This window comes from Artemia franciscana, unplaced genomic scaffold, assembly GCF_032884065.1.
Source record: "Artemia franciscana unplaced genomic scaffold, ASM3288406v1 PGA_scaffold_30, whole genome shotgun sequence".
In the NCBI taxonomy this organism is placed as follows: Eukaryota; Metazoa; Arthropoda; class Branchiopoda; order Anostraca; family Artemiidae; genus Artemia; species Artemia franciscana.
Genome location: NW_027062662.1, coordinates 989501 through 1005343, shown reverse-complemented (window position 1 = coordinate 1005343; position 15843 = coordinate 989501). Strand labels below are relative to the sequence as shown.

At 34.9% G+C, this 15843-nt stretch overlaps 1 protein-coding gene and 1 long non-coding RNA gene across 3 annotated transcripts in view; one reads left to right on the top strand and one right to left on the bottom strand.

The window, feature by feature from the left end:
• LOC136041599 (uncharacterized) overlaps positions 1-15667 on the bottom strand; it is a 78683-nt gene extending 63016 nt beyond the window's left edge. Inside the window, exon 1 of the long non-coding RNA XR_010621065.1 lies at positions 15537-15667. This is a non-coding gene — a long non-coding RNA (uncharacterized LOC136041599). The remainder of the gene's footprint in view (positions 1-15536) is intronic.
• LOC136041596 (sodium-dependent nutrient amino acid transporter 1-like) overlaps positions 1-15843 on the top strand; it is a 157994-nt gene that overhangs the window by 125602 nt on the left and 16549 nt on the right. The window lies entirely within an intron of this gene.

The window sequence follows — 15843 nt, the reverse complement described above, 5'->3', positions numbered from 1 at the left end:
ACTCCGGAGTCGACACAAACCCCCAGGGCCCGGGGCAGGCGTTGTAAGTTATGCCCTTGGCACAAATATTGTTCTTATAGAAGGAATACTCGTATAAAGTTCAGCGAGGGCTCATTTGATTGGAAATTAAAAGTTCTAGTTCACTTTTTCAAAGTCAAAAGGGATCTGAGGGCAACTATCCCCCCACGCTCTTTTTCCAACAAATGCATTAGATAAAGATGCAAAGTCATTTTGTTAAAAATATTTCAAACGTCAGATAATAAAACTAATGTTTTTATTAAAACACTGAAAAACATAGAACATTCCTTGCCCTGGGGGGAGGGCTAAGTTATGTAAGCTGTCCAATGTTCATATATAAGGTTTTTATCAAAGGGGTAATCGAATAGAATTGGGAAAAGGCTCATTGGATTTAAATCGAAAGTTCTAGCTCCATTTTAAAAGACAAGAATAATCGGACGGTAAGAACCACCCACCCCACCTCCCCTCCCAAACCATTTTTGTAAGTACTTCCTATCAAAATTTTGAGATATTAATTTTTCTAAATCTTCCAAATGTCAAACAGCTACGGTTCCAGGTTCGAATCCCCCAGCCTCTTGGGAAAGATCTGTAAGTTATACTAGTAGCTTTTCATTAATTTATAAAGCTTCTATGGAAAGTGTGGTCGTAAAAACTTTGGAGGAGTTTCATTCGACAGGAAATTGAAATTTATTATGCCCTTTTTGAGAATCAAAAGTGATCAAAAAGTAACAAACCCCCTCATTTGTTCCTTTTTCCCCAAGTGCATCTCATCAAAATTTGAAACAGCTATTTTATTTAAAATAGTCCAAAATTCAAATTAATCAAATAGTTCGTGGTAACAACGAACTGTAGTAAGGAGCGACCCGGCTCAATAGTAACCAAAACTCAAAAAATGGAATTTTTATACCAATAGCTACATCAAAAGAATCGTATTTTAATGCTGATTTTAAATATATAAGTTCCATCAAATTTAGTCTTACCCATCAAAAGTTACGAGCCTTAGAAAATTTGCCTTATTTTAGAAAATAGGGGGAAACACCCCTTAAAAGTCATAGAATCTTAACGAAAACACCATCAGATTCAGCGTATCAGAGAACCCTATTGTAGAAGTTTCAAGCTCCTATCTACAAAAATGTGGAGTTTCGTATTTTTTGCCAGAAGGCAGATCACGGATGCGTGTTTATTTGTTTTTTTTTTGTTTTTTTTTTCCCAGGGGTGATCGTATCGACCCAGCGGTCCTAGGATGTTGCGACAGGGCTCATTCTAACGGAAATGAAATGTTCTAGTGCCGTTTTTACTGACCAAAAAATTGGAGGGCACCTAGGCCCCCTCCCAGCCTAATTATTTTTCCAAAGTCAACGGATCAAAATCTGAGATAGCCATTTTATTCAGCGTAGTGGAAAAACCTTATAACTATGTCTTTGGGGACGACTTACTCCCCCACAGTCCCCGTGGGAGGGGCTACAAGTTACAATCTTAGACCAGTGCCTACATATAGTAATGGTGATTGGGAAGTGTCCAGGAATTTTCAGGGGGATTTTTTGGTTGGGGGAGGGGCTGAGAAGAGGGGGATATGTTGGGGGAACTTTCCATCGAGGAATTTGTCATGGATGAAGAAAATTTCCATGAAGGGAGGCCAGGATTTTCTAGCATTATTTAAAAAAAACAATGAAAAAAGAAATATGAAAAAGTTTTTTCAACTGGAAGTAAGGAGCAGCATTAAAACTTAAAACGAACAGAAATTATTACGCATATGAGGGGCTCACCTCCTCCTAATACCTCGCTGTTTAAGCTAAAGTATTTTTAGTAATTTCAACTTATTCTACGGCTTTTTTGTTTCAGTGGTCATTCTTAATGAATTGGGACAAAATTTAAGCTTTATTGTAAAGAGCGAGGTACTGACGAGGGGATGAACCCCCCTCATATAAGTAATAAAAACATGAGAATACAAAAGTTCGTTACGTAAGCTAATTGATAAGTTACGGTTATACTTTTACTACTAAAACCATTCGTAAAAAATTGAAAGTTCTAGTTGCCGTTTTAAGTAACCAAAAAATCGGAGGGCAACTAGGCTTCCTCTCCCGCTCTTTTTTTCTCAAAATCATTCGATCAAAACTATGAGAAAGCCTGTTAGCCAAAAAAAAATATTCAAATTTCGTTTTGGCTCTCTGCGGAGAGCCAAAATCAAAAGATGCATTGATTCAAAAACATTCAGAAATTAAAGAAAAAAACAAGTTTTTGTGCCTGGAAGTAAGGAGCGACATTAAAACTTAAAATGAACAGAAATTACTTCGTATATGAAAGCAGCTGCTTCCTCATCAACGCCCCGCTCTTTACACTAGAGTTTTTTTCTGTTTTAAAAAGAAGAGTTGAGAGAAAGAGTCAAACTTTAGCGTAAAGAGCGGGGCGTTGATGAGGAGGCAGCCCCTTTCATATACGAAGTAATTTCTGTTCATTTTAAGTTTTAATGTCGCTCCTTACTTTCAGTTATTTATTTTTTTTATTTAATATAGTTTATAAGTTGACGCTAAAGTTTGACTCTTTGTGACAACTCTACTTTTTCAAACAATAAAAAACTTTAGCGTAAAGAGCGAGGCGCTGAGGAAGGGAAAGCCCCTTTCATATACGAAACAATTTCAGTTGGTATTAAGTTTTAATGTCGCTCCTTACTTGCAGTTAAAAAACTTGTTTTTTTATATTTAATTTCTGGACCTTTTTGAATTAATGCATGTTTTGATTTTGGCTCACCGCACATGAATAATTAAAACAAAATTTGCACTTTAATTTTTTTGCTAAATAGCTGTCTCATAGTTTTGATCTGAAGATTTTCATAAAACAAAAGGGTGGGGGAGGAGGTCTATTTTCCCTCCAATTGTTGGCTACTTAAAAACGCAACTAGAATTTTTATTTTTTTAACGAACGTTTTTGTTGGTAATAAATATCCGTAACTTACAAATTAACTTACGTAATGAACCTCTATATTTGTGTATTTTTATTACGCATCTGACCGGGTTCGCCCCCTCATCAATACCTCGCTCTTTACACTAGAGCTTCAATTTTGTCCCAACTCTTTAAGAATGACCCCTGAATCACAAAGGCCGTAGAATAAATAGTTGAAATTACTAAAAATACTTTAGCGTTAAGAGCAAGGTATTGTGGAGGAGACAAACCCCGTTATATACGTAATATTTTCAGTTCATTTCAAGTTTTAATGCTGCTCGTTACTTCCAGTTGAAAAATTGTTTTTATTTATTTTTTCATTGTGTTTTTAAATAATACTAGAAAATCCTGCGCCCCTTCATGGAAATTCTCTTCACTCACGATAAATTCCTCAACGGAAAGGGGCCTAGGTGCCCTCCAATTTTTTTGGTCACTTAAAAAGGGCACTAGAACTTTCAATTCCTGTTATAAAAAAACAAACAAACAAATAAACACGCATCCGTGATCTGTCTTCTGGCAAAAAATGCAAAATTCCACATTTTTGTAGATAGGAGCTTGAAACTTCTTCAGTAGGGTTCTCTGATATGCTGAATCTGATGGTGTGATTTTCGTTAAGATTCTATTACTTTTAGGGGTATGTTTTCCCCTATTTTCTAAAATAAGGCAAATTTTCTCAGGATCGTAATTTTTGATGGGTAAGACAAAACTTGATGAAACTTGTATATTTAAAATCAGCATTAAAATTCGATTATTTTGATGTAACTAATTGTATCAAAATTTCGTTTTTTAGAGTTTCGGTTACTATTTGAGCCGGGTCGCTCCTTACTACAGTTCGTTACCACGAACTGTTTGATTTCTGGTCGTTTTGAGTTTGAATTTAAACAGGTATTTATATCTGCTGATCTTACTTTTCAGTTATTTATAACAGGTATTTATATCTGCTGGCCTTTACTTCTCTTTGGAAAGCTTCTTTTTCGGAGGGTTTAACTTTAGGCGAGGTTATTTTTCACAGGAATTCTGAGGTCAATTACTTAGGAGTGTATATAGATGAAACTGTGTCTATTAGGGCACGGTTTAAGATTATTACCGCTAAGATTACCTATAATGTTGGAACGTTACGGAAGTTGCAAACATATTTTCAGTTGAGATTATTCGTGTGCTTTATTTCTACCTTGTACATCCGTATCTTTTTTATTGTTGTGCGGTGTGGTCAAATTCCACTTCTCCATTTTCTCTCCAGCTCCGGCCTCTTCGTACCTTGCAAAATTCAGCTGTGCAGATTTTAAGTCATGTCTGCAGCCGTGCTTCTGACACCAAAAACTATGTAAAATTTAGAGAGGTAGTAGTGTTTAGTTTATTCTTTTTTCATAGTGTAGAACTAATGTATCGAATTATGAATTCCAATCTAGGACCTTGCTCTAATCTTATGTTTCAAATAGGAAACTAGGTACATAACTATTCAATTAGACAAGCTCAGAAGGTCCGTACACCTTTTCCTCCGTCAATGCGATTCACATCTTCTTTTAGGCATGTTGGACCTAGATATTGGCTAGATGTGCCCGAAATTTATTAAGGAACTTATTAAGGAGTTGCCTGAGTTTGTGTTTCAAACAGTTCGTGGTAACGAACTGTAGTAAGGAGTGACCTGGCTCAATAGTAAACGAAACTCTAAAAAACGGAATTTTGATGCTAAAAGATACATCAAAAGAATTGAATTTTTATGCTGATTTAAATATATAAGTTTCATCAAATTTAGCCTTTGTCATCAAAAGTTACAAGCCTGAGAAAATTTGCTTTATTTTGGAAAATTGGGGAAACACCGCCTAAAAGTCATAGAATTTCGTATTTTTTGCCAGAAGACAGATCACGGGTGCGTGTTCATTTGTTTTTTTGTTGTTTTTTTCCCCAGGATTCATCGTATCGACCAAGTGGTCCTAGAATGTCGTAAGAGTCATTCTAAAGGAAATGAAAAGTTCTAGTGCCCTTTTTAAGCGGCCAAAAAAATTGGAGGGCACCTAGGCCCCCTCCCACGCTCATTTTTTCCCAAAGTCAACGGATGAAAATTTTTAGATAGCCATTTTGTTCCGCATAGTCGAAAACCATAATAAATATGTCTTTAGGGATGAATTACTCCCCCACAGTCCCTGGGGGAGGGGCTGCAAGTTACAAACTTTGACCAGTGTTTACATACAGTAATGGTTATTGGGAAGTGTACAGACGTTTTCAGGGGGATTTTTTTGGTTTGGGGGTGGGGTTTAGGGGAGGAGGTATGTGGGAAGATCTTTCCTTGGAGAAATATGGCATGGGGGAAGAGAAATTCAATGAAAAGGGCACGAGATTTTCTAGCATTACTATAAAAAAAAACAATGGAAAAATAAACATGAAAAAGTTTTTTCAATTGAAAGTAAGGAGTAGCATTAAAACTTAAAACAAACAGAGATTATTACACATATTGGGGATTCTAAAAACACTTTAGCATAAAGAGCAAGGTATTTAGGAGGAGATAAATACCTCGCTCTTTATGCTAAAGTATTTTTAGTAATTTCAACTATTTATTCTACGGCCTTTCTGATTCAGGGATCATTCTTAAAGAATTGGGACAAAACTTAAGATTTAGTGTAAAGAGCGAGGTATTAACGAGGGGACAAACCCCCTCATATACATAATAAAATATAAGAATATAAAAGTTTGTTACGTAAGTTAATTCTAAAGTTACGCAATTTTTTTTCTAATAAAAACATTCGTTAAAAATTAAAAGTTCTAGTTGCCTTTATAAGTAACCGAAAAGTTGGAGGGCAACTAGGCCTCCTTCCTCACCCCTTATTTCTCAAAATCGTCTGACCAAAACTAAGAGAAAGCCATTTAGCCAAAAAAGGAATTAATATGCAAATTTCATTTTAATAATTTATGTGCGGAGAGCCAAAATCAAACATGCATTAATTCAAAAACGTTCAGAAATTAAACATTAAAAAACTAGTTTTTTTAAATGAAAGTAAGGAGCGACATTAAAACTTTAAGCTAAAGTTTGACTCTTTCTCTTAACTCTACTTTTTAAAAACAGTAAAAAACTTTTGCATAAAGAGCGGACGTTGATGCGGAAGCAGCCCCTTTCATATACGAAGTAATTTCTGTTTGTTTTAAGTTTTAATGTTGCTCCTTACTTTCCGTTAAAAAAAACTTTTTTTTTTATCTAATTTCTGAACGTTTTTGAATCTATGCATGTTATGATTTTGGCTCCCCGCAGATGAATAATTAAAACGAAATTTGCATATATATTTTTTTTGGCTAAATGGCTTTCTCATAGTTTTGATCGAATGATTTTGAGAAACAAAGGAGCGGGGAGGAGGCCTAGTTGCCCTTTGATTTTTTGGTTACTTTAAAGGCAACTAGAACTTTTAATTTTTTACGAATGTTTTTAATTAGTAAAAGATATACGTAACTTACAAATTAGCTTACGTAACGAACATCTGTATTCTCATGTTTTTGTTACGTAGATGAAGAGGTTCACCCCCTCGTCAGTACCTCGCTCTTTATACTAAAGCTTAAATTTTTCCCAGTTTCTTAAGAATCACCCCTGAATCACAAAAACCGTAGAATGAATAGTTGAAATTACTAGAAATAATTTAGCGTAAAGAGCGAGGTATTAGGAGGAGGTGAGCCCATCATATGCGTAATAATTTCTGTTCGTTTTAAGTTTTAATCCTTCTACTTACTTGCAGTTGAAAAAACTTTTTCATATTAATTTTTTCATTATTTTTTTTAAATAATGCTAGAAAAATCTGCGCTCCCTTCATGAAAATTTTCTTACCCCATGAAAAATTCCTCCAAGGAAAGTTCCCCTAGCATATCCCCCTCTTATCAACCCCCACACAACCTAAAAATCACCCTGAAAACGTCTATACACTTCCAAATAACCATTACTATATGTAAGCACTGGTCAAAGTTTGTAACTCGTGGCCCCTCCCACGGGGACTGTGGGGGAGTAAGTCGTCCCCAAAGACATAGTTATAAGGTCGTTTGACTATGCTGAATAAAATGGCTATCTTAGAATTTTGATTTGGTGACTTTTGGAAAATAATTAGCGTGGGAAGGGGCCTAGGTGCCCTCCAATTTTTTGGTCACTTAAAAAGGGCACTAGAACTTTTCATTTCTGTTAGAATAAACCCTCTCGCAAGATTCCAGGACCACTGGGTCGATACGATCACCCCTGGCGGAAAAAAAACAACAAAAAAACAAACAAATAAACACGCATCCGCGATCTGCCTTCTGGCAAAAAATACAAAATTCCACATTTTTGTAGATAGGAGCTTGAAAATTCTATAATAGAGTTTTCTGATACGCTGAGTCTGATGGTGTGATTTTCGTTAAGATTCTATGACTTTTAGGGGTTGTTTCTCCCTATTTTCTAAAATAAGTCAAATTTTCTCGTAACTTTTGATTGCTAAGACGAAACATAATTAAACTTATACATTTAAAATCAGCATTAAAATGCGATTCTTTTGATGTAGCTATTGATATCAAAATTCCATTTTTTAGAGTTTTGGTCTGGTTTTTTAGAGTCTAGGCGAAAAAAAACGCTAATATTGTAAACCAACAAAAAATCTCGGAATCTTGTGGAATTGAAAATCTTATTCTTAAGTCTTTAAGATTCAGATTACACTTAAGTGTCCGGAAAAATGAGCAATTTGCTCATACATTACAATTAAAAACATTAATACGTATTATCAAAGACAAAAAAAAAATCAAAAATTAAAAAAAAAATTATCAAAAAGAGAAAAAAAAGATACACTAATACTTCTGAAAAAAAAATCTTTAGAAACATTCTTATTGGAACATCTGTCCTCTGTTGATTTTAGCCAGGTTGCTAGATTGGAAAGCTTGATCACGATTTTCGCTTATCAAGGGAACGACTCATTAAGAAATTAAATAAAAAAAACAAGTTTTTTTAACTGAAAGTAAGGAGCGACATTAAAACTTAAAACGCACAGAAATTACTTCGTATATGAAAGAGGCTGCTTCCTCATCAACGCCCCGCTCTTTACGCTAAAGATTGACTCTTTCTCTCAATTCTTCTTTTTAAAACAGTAAAAAACTTTAGCGTAAAGAGCGGGGCGTTGATGAGGAAGCAGCCTCTTTCATATACGAAGTAATTTCTGTGCGTTTTAAGTTTTAATGTCGCTCCTTACTTTCAGTTAAAAAAACTTGTTTTTTTTATTTAATTTCTGAACGTTTTTGAATCAATGCATGTTTTGATTTTGGCTCTCCGCAGAGGAATAATCAAAACGAAATTTGCATATATTTTTTTTTTGGCTCAATGGCTTTTTCATAATTTTGATCGAATGATTTTGAGAAAAAAAGAGCAGGGGACGAAGCCTAGTTGCCCCCCGATTTTTTGGTTAATTAAAAAGGCAACTAGAACTTTTAATTTTTTACGAATCTTATTATTGGTAAAAGATTTACGTAACTTATAAATTAGCTTACGTAAAGAACTTTTGTATTCTCATGTTTTTATTACATATATGAGGGGATTCGCCCCATCGTCAGTACCTCGCTCTTTACACTAAAGCTTAAATTTTATCCCAATTCATTAAGAATGACCCCCTGAATCACAAAAGCCGTAGAATAAGTAGTTGAAATTACTGAAAATACTTTAGCGTAAAGAGCGAGGTATTAGAAGGAGGTGAGCCCCTCACATGGGTAATAATTTCTGTTTGTTTTAAGTTTTATTGCTGTTCCTTACTTCCAGCTGAAAAAGCTTTTTCACTTTTATGATTTAATTGTTTTTTTTTTAAATAATGCTAGTAAATCCTGCTCTCCCTTCATGGAAATTTTCTTCTCCCATTACAAATTCTCGAAGGAAAGTTCCCCCAGGATATCCCGCTCTTCTCAACTCCTCCCCCAAACCCAAAAAATCCTCCTGAAAACGCCTGTATACTTCCCAATAACCATTACTATATGTAAGCACAGGTCAAAGTTGGTAACTTGTTGCCCCTCCCACGGGGACTGTGGGGGAGTAATTCGTCCCCAAAGACATAGTTATAAGGTTTTTCGACTACGTTGAATAAAATGGCTATCTCAGAATTTTGATCCGTTGACTTTGGGAAAATAATTAGCGTGGGAGGGGGCCTAGGTGCCCTCCAATTTTTTTGATCACTTAAAAAGGGCACTAGAACTTTTCATTTCCGTTAGAATGAGCCCTCTTGCAACATTCTAGGACAACTGGGTCGATACGATCAACCCTGGGGAAAAAAAACAACAAAAAAACAAACAAACAAATAAACAGACATCCGTGATCTGCGTTCTGGCAAAAAATACAAAATTCCACATTTTTATAGATAGGAGCTCGAAACTTCTACAGTAGGGTTCTCTGATACGCTGAATCTGATGGTGTGATTTTCGTTAAGATTCTATGACTTTTAGGGGGCGTTTTCCCCTATTTTCTAAAATAACGCAATTTTTCTCAGGCTCTTAACTTTTGATGGGTAAGACTAAACTTCATGAAACTTATATATTTAAAACCAGCATTAAAATGCGATTCTATTGATGTAGCTATTGGTATCAAAATTCCATTTTTTAGAGTTTTGGTTACTATTGAGCCGGGTCGCTCCTTACTACAGTTCGTTACCACGAACTGTTTGATTGGGAAACTTACGATATAAATCGTTGAAGAATAACCATGTTTATACTCTAAGCTTCACTCCTGGGTTAGGTGTTGTCAATCTGTCCTCTAGAACGCTTAAGCCAAAGGAAATTGAAACTCTCGAAAAAGGTTCAAAAACCTTTTTTCTTTTAAAACAAGTTCCTGTGGCAGATTTAATTTCCTTTAAAGAGTCCTCTTTACACAAATTTCATGCATCTAGTTCCAACCCAGATGAAGTTAGGGCTAGTCTTATTGATACCCTTTACAGCACAAAAAAAAATGTTAATTCTCCTGCCAATATAAAACCAGATAATTTGTATGACTAAAAATTCTATCTATTTTCCGCAAAATACCCGTCAATTATTATAGTGAATTTAAAAAAAAGCAAGTTTTTTTCTACTGAAAGTAAGGAGTGACATCAAAACTTAAAACAAACAGAAATTATTCCGTGTATGAAAGGGGCTGTCCTTCCTCAGCATCTCTCTCTTTATGCTAAAGTTTTAAATTGTTTTAAGAAATAGAACTATGAAAAAGAGTCAAACTTTAGCGTAGAGAGTGAGGTGTTGAGGAGGGGAGACCCCGTTTCATATACGGAATAATTTCTGCTCGTTTTAAGTTTTAATGTCACTCCTTACTTTCAGTAGAAAAAAAACTTGTATATTATATTTAATATCTGATCATTTTTTAAATAATGCCTGGAAATCAGACCCTATCTCCACGGAGAAACCCTTTCACCTTTGAAATATCCTCAAGACAATTCAATCCCGGTGAAAATTTACCCCGGACGATTATTTTTAACCACTCCGCATGTAAAATTGTGACGGAAAAGAGAAAGCAAGAAATACAAAAAAATATTTTTATAAGAATTCTGGCAAATCCCCGCAGTATATAATTTCCCCTGAGAAGTTCACTCCCCACAGAAAATTCCCTCATGGAAAAATCTCCAGCAAAAAATCCCTCCCCCATTCAAAAATGTATGCATGCATCCCAATAACAAACAATATGCGTAAGCGATGGGCAACTTTTATAACTGAAAGACTTCCCCTGGGGCTGTGGGGTGGGGAGTCATGTTATACCTAAAGGTATAGCCTTCCAACTATAATGAACAAAATTTTTATCTCAACATTGTGATCGGACGATTTTGGGGAAGGAAGCGGTAGGGGAAGTGGCCTAGATGCCCTTCAATTCTCTTGGCCACTTAAAAAGGGCACTAGAACTCAGAATATCCGTTTGAATGATCCCTCTTCTGATATGCTTGCAACAGTGCGTTGATATGATCACCCATGGACAAAAACAACAAAAAAATAAAAAGAATAAAGGTGCAACTTTCATCTTTCTTTTGACAAAAAAAATTATATATTTTTCCAGATAGGAGCATGAAACCTACACAGTAGGGTTCTCTGATACGCTGAATCTGACGGTATGATTCTTATTATGATCACTTGACTTTTAGGGGATGTTTCTCTTTTTTTGGAAATAAGAAAAGTTTCTCAGGCTCGTAACCTTAGATGGGTAAGACTAAACTTAATGAAATATCTATATTTGAAATCAGCATAAAAAGCCAATTAACTTAATATATCTATTGTATCAAAATCCTTTTTTTAACCGTTTTCAGTTACTATTGATCCGGGTTGCTCCTTACTTGCAGTTCGTTACCACGAACTGTTTGAACTGCAGTTTTCTCATATTTTTCTTTTGGTTGTTATTACGTATATGAGGGAGTTGCCCCCTTCTCAGTACCTTGCTCTTTACGCTAAAATATTATTATGCTATAGTAAAAATAGTAAATATTAGTATGCTACATAAATAATAATATATAGTAAATATATAGTATGTTATAGTAAAGCGAAGACTGGCAGGATCAATATAAGATACTAGGGTCTATAGGAGTGCTGTTGTCGATGTTAAAAGTGAAGATCACCATCTAGTAGTGTCTAGGGTTAATTTAAAGCTGAAGTTTCAGAAGGGTAACTACCTCCCGGGAAGTTGTGATATTGGTAGACTCTAGAATGAGAATTTGAGGGAAACTTTCAAGGAACAGTTGAATACTATACTTGAGAGTTAAAAATTTGACAATGTGGAAGAAGGATGGAATAATTTTAGAAAAACGATTTGTGAGGTTGCTCATGTTGTTTTAGGGAAGAAGGTTAAGACTGCAGCTAGGAATATTAGTGACAAAGATTTCAGTAGAATAGAAACAAGAAGGGGTTTTTACAAGAATTATCCGAGTGATAGATCATATGAAAACAAAAGAAATGTATAGAAAGTGGTGAAAGCATTTAAATTTGAACTAACGAGATATGAAGTGCAGGCCATGGATAAAATTGCCGAGGATCTCAAAGGTGCAGAAGGTGCATGATTGTTAAATATTGTACCGGTATGTAAAAAACTGAGAGGGAGTAGTTAATCCGAACTTGCCCCAATTAAAGATAGGAACAGAGCCACAATTAGTAATAAGGAAAGAGTTAAAGAGAGATGGGCGGAACATTTTGAGAATGTTCTAAACTAAGATACAGTTGCAGGAAAAAATATTGAGGAAAAAGAAAAAGTTAGCAATACCTTAGATATGAAGGAAGGTGCGTTTTGGGAGGAGGAATTAGCGACAGTACTAAAAGGATTAAAAAATAATGAGGCTCCAGGTGCTGTTATTGTGGCAAATGAGATTCTTAAGTATGGTTGCTCTGAGGTTAAAATAAATTACAGAAGATTATGAATATGATTCTTGAAAAAGAGGAATTACCTAAGGATTTGAGGAAAACTCTAATTAAAACACTGTATAAGAAAGGTGATAAGAGTGAATGTCGTAATTATCGAGGTATTAGTCTGGCCTCTGTAGGTAGCAAATTCCTTAGTAAAATGATACTCTTTAGACTGAGAGATGCTGCAGACAAAGTGTTAAGAATTGAACAGTGCGGTCTTAGAAAAGGTAGAGGATGTGTCGACCAAGTTTTCACTCTTAGGTCACTAATTGAGAAGTGCCTTAGTTACCATGCACCTTTGGTGCTCAGTTTTATAGATTATGAGCAAGTATTCGATTCTAATGATAGAAGAGCTTTAGCAAAGGTGTTGTCCTTGTATGGTATACCTGACAAATACATGAAAGTGATTAGTACTATGTACGAGAATAACACTGCTACTGTTAAGATAGGAAATGAGGTTAGCAGGTGATTTTGTACTAAATCAGGAGTTAATCAGGATTATGTTCTATCCCCCTTGATATGGATCATTGTGAAGGAATTTGTCTTAAGGAGCACAGGAAAGGCATTTGGAGACCATAGAATCAAATGGGAAGGAAAAACTCTCCTGAACTTAGATTATTCTGATGATTTAAGCATCGTAGATGATAGTTTGAGGAAAATGAATCGACTTTTAGAGGTTTTGCCATTTCAGAGTGCTAGAATAGGTTTGAAAATTAATGCTAAGAAAACTAAATACTAAGGCTAGTAATGAGTGAAGATGAAAAGGTTTCGTTGGGTAAGAAAAAGATTGATCAGGCTGGCCGCTTCACTTACCTTGGTAGCATCATTAGTAAAGACGGTGGGAGCAGTGAAGATGTTAAAAGCAAAATAGCCAAGGCTTAGGGTGTTTTTCCACAGTTAAAAAAAAAAAGTTTGGAAGAATAGGAAGATAAGTCTGCAAACCAAGATTAGGATATTGGAAGGTTCAGTGTTGACAGCAGTCAAATACAGCTCTGAAGCATGGGCACTCCGAAAAGCCGATGAAGATTTGCGAAATGTTTTCCAGAGAATTTGCCTATGGACCGTTATCCATGGTCAGCCGGGTACCCGGCTGACTGATCGTATTTCAAACAGTAGGCTGAAAAATAAGCTTTTAATTGTTTTAATAAGTAGAATTGTGGCAAAGAGTAAAATTTTAACGTAAAGAGCGCGGGATTGCGGAGGGGACAACCCATTTCATATACGGAGTAATTTCTGTTCGTTTTAAGTTTCTATGTCGCTCCTTACTTTCAGTAAAAAAAACTAGTTTTTTTTATTTAATTTCTGAACGTTTTTGAATTGATGCATGTTTGATTTTGGCTCTCCGCACATAAATTATTAAAATGAAATTTGCATATTAATTCTTTTGTTGGCTAAATGGCTTTCTCTTACTTTTGATCAGACCATTTTGAGAAATAATGGGGTGGGGAAGGAGGCCTAGTTGCCCTCCAATTTTTCGACTACTTAAAAAGGCAACTAGATATTTTAATTTTTAACGAACGTTTTTATTAGTAAAAAATATACGTAACTTAAGAATTAACTTACGTAAAAAACTTTTATATTCTTATATTTTTATTATGTATATGAGGAGGTTTGTACCCTCGTTAATCCCTCGCTCTTTACACTAAAGCGTAATTTTTGTCCCAATTCTTTAAGAATGACCCCTAAATCAGAAAGGCCGTAGAATAAATATTTGAAATTACTAAAAACACTTTAGCATAAAGAGCGAGGTATTTATCTCCTCCTAAATACCTCGCTCTTTATGCTAAAGTATTTTTAGAACCCTTCATATGCGTAATAATCTCTGTTCGTTTTAAGTTTTAATGCTACTCCTTAGTAATGACTTATTATGACTTAGTAAGTCATTCCCAAAGACATAGTTATTGTGGTTTTTGACTATGCGGAACAAAATGGCTATCTCAAAATTTTGATCCTTTGACTTTGGAGAAAAAATGAGCGTGGGAGGGGGCCTAGGTGCTCTCCAATTTTTTTGTTCACTTAAAAAGGGCACTAGAACTTTTCAGTTCCGTTAGAATGAGCCCTCTTGCGACATTCTAGGACCATTTGGTCGATACGATGACCCCTGGGGAAAAAAAAGAAACAAATAAACACGCACCCGTGATTTGTCTTCTGGCAAAAAATACGAAATGATGTGATTTTCGTTAAGATTCTATGACTTTTAGGGGGTGTTTCCCCCTATTTTCCAAAATAAGGCAAATTTTTTCAGGCTCGTAACTTTTGATGACAAAGACTAAATTTGATGAAACTTATATATTTAAAATCAACATGAAAATCCGATTCTTTTGATGTATATTTTAGCATCAAAATTTCGTTTTTAGAGTTTCGTTTACTATTGAGCCGGGTCGTTCCTTACTACAGTTCGTTACCACGAACTGTTTGATAAAGCAGTGACAAAAGTGCTACAAACAAAAAGGAATCGAACAAAAGATAAAAAAATCTTCAAATATCAAAAATTAGAATATTTCGACTCTATGTCCAGGAACCTTTTTTCAACGGAATAAAAAAAATTCGAGGAAACCAAAAAAAAAAATAAAATCATCCAAAGAAAACGACAACTAACACACAAGAGGAAATGCGAACAAAGAACACAAAACAAGCTAATATATATAACTCACGTTTTAAATATTTTAGTACTGGAAGTGTTTAAAATGTGAGTTTTATTTACTTGTTAGTTTTTCCCCGTACCTGGGGCGAAAATATTCGGAATTTCTTATTATTTAAAGCTACAGTGTTTTTCTTTTTCCTTTTTTTATCTTTTTTATTGTTTCACTGCTTTATTTATATTCGTAATTCTCCTTGTACATTCCATTTAATAGCCGTTCATTTTACATAAAGAGCGAATATGTTGAGAGGGACAAATGAGTCAATTTGTTGCCATCTGGATTCTGAAAGTCAGTGACTTTTTTTTTAGTAGTTTAAACTTGATTGCAAATATCAGAATTTTGTTCGATACCTATTGGCTCTAGTCTGGCTGAAAAAAGTTGTTTAGCGCTTCAAATTGACAGAGACTGGTATTTTGCTTTGGCCTGATGTCTTTTATTACTTAAGAAGAGTACCCCAACTTTCAATTCTCATCCCATTGAGCCATCTTCTGATATTCTTAGATACTGTTTAGATATGATTACTCGCAGAAAAAAAGACAAACGAATATGCAAGTATCAACTGCGAATTATCTAGGGAAAATTCAAGGTTTAATATACCTGCGTATAAAAGCTTGAAGCCTCCAATATCACGTTCTTGGGCACACTGATTTAATGGTATAGTTTTCACGAAGATCATTCACCTCCTCGAGGGTTTTTCAAAAGATCATTCCCCACCTCGAGGGTTTTCCTCCTGTTCCTAGAATTATAAAAACTATTTTATGCTAATAACTTTGTATGAATAGATTTAAACGCAATAAAAAATAAATGTTTGGAATCATCATTGAAAATAAATTCTATTCAAAGCATATACAATTATAAATCATACTTATTTTGGAAATTCAGACATCATTTGACACAGGTGACT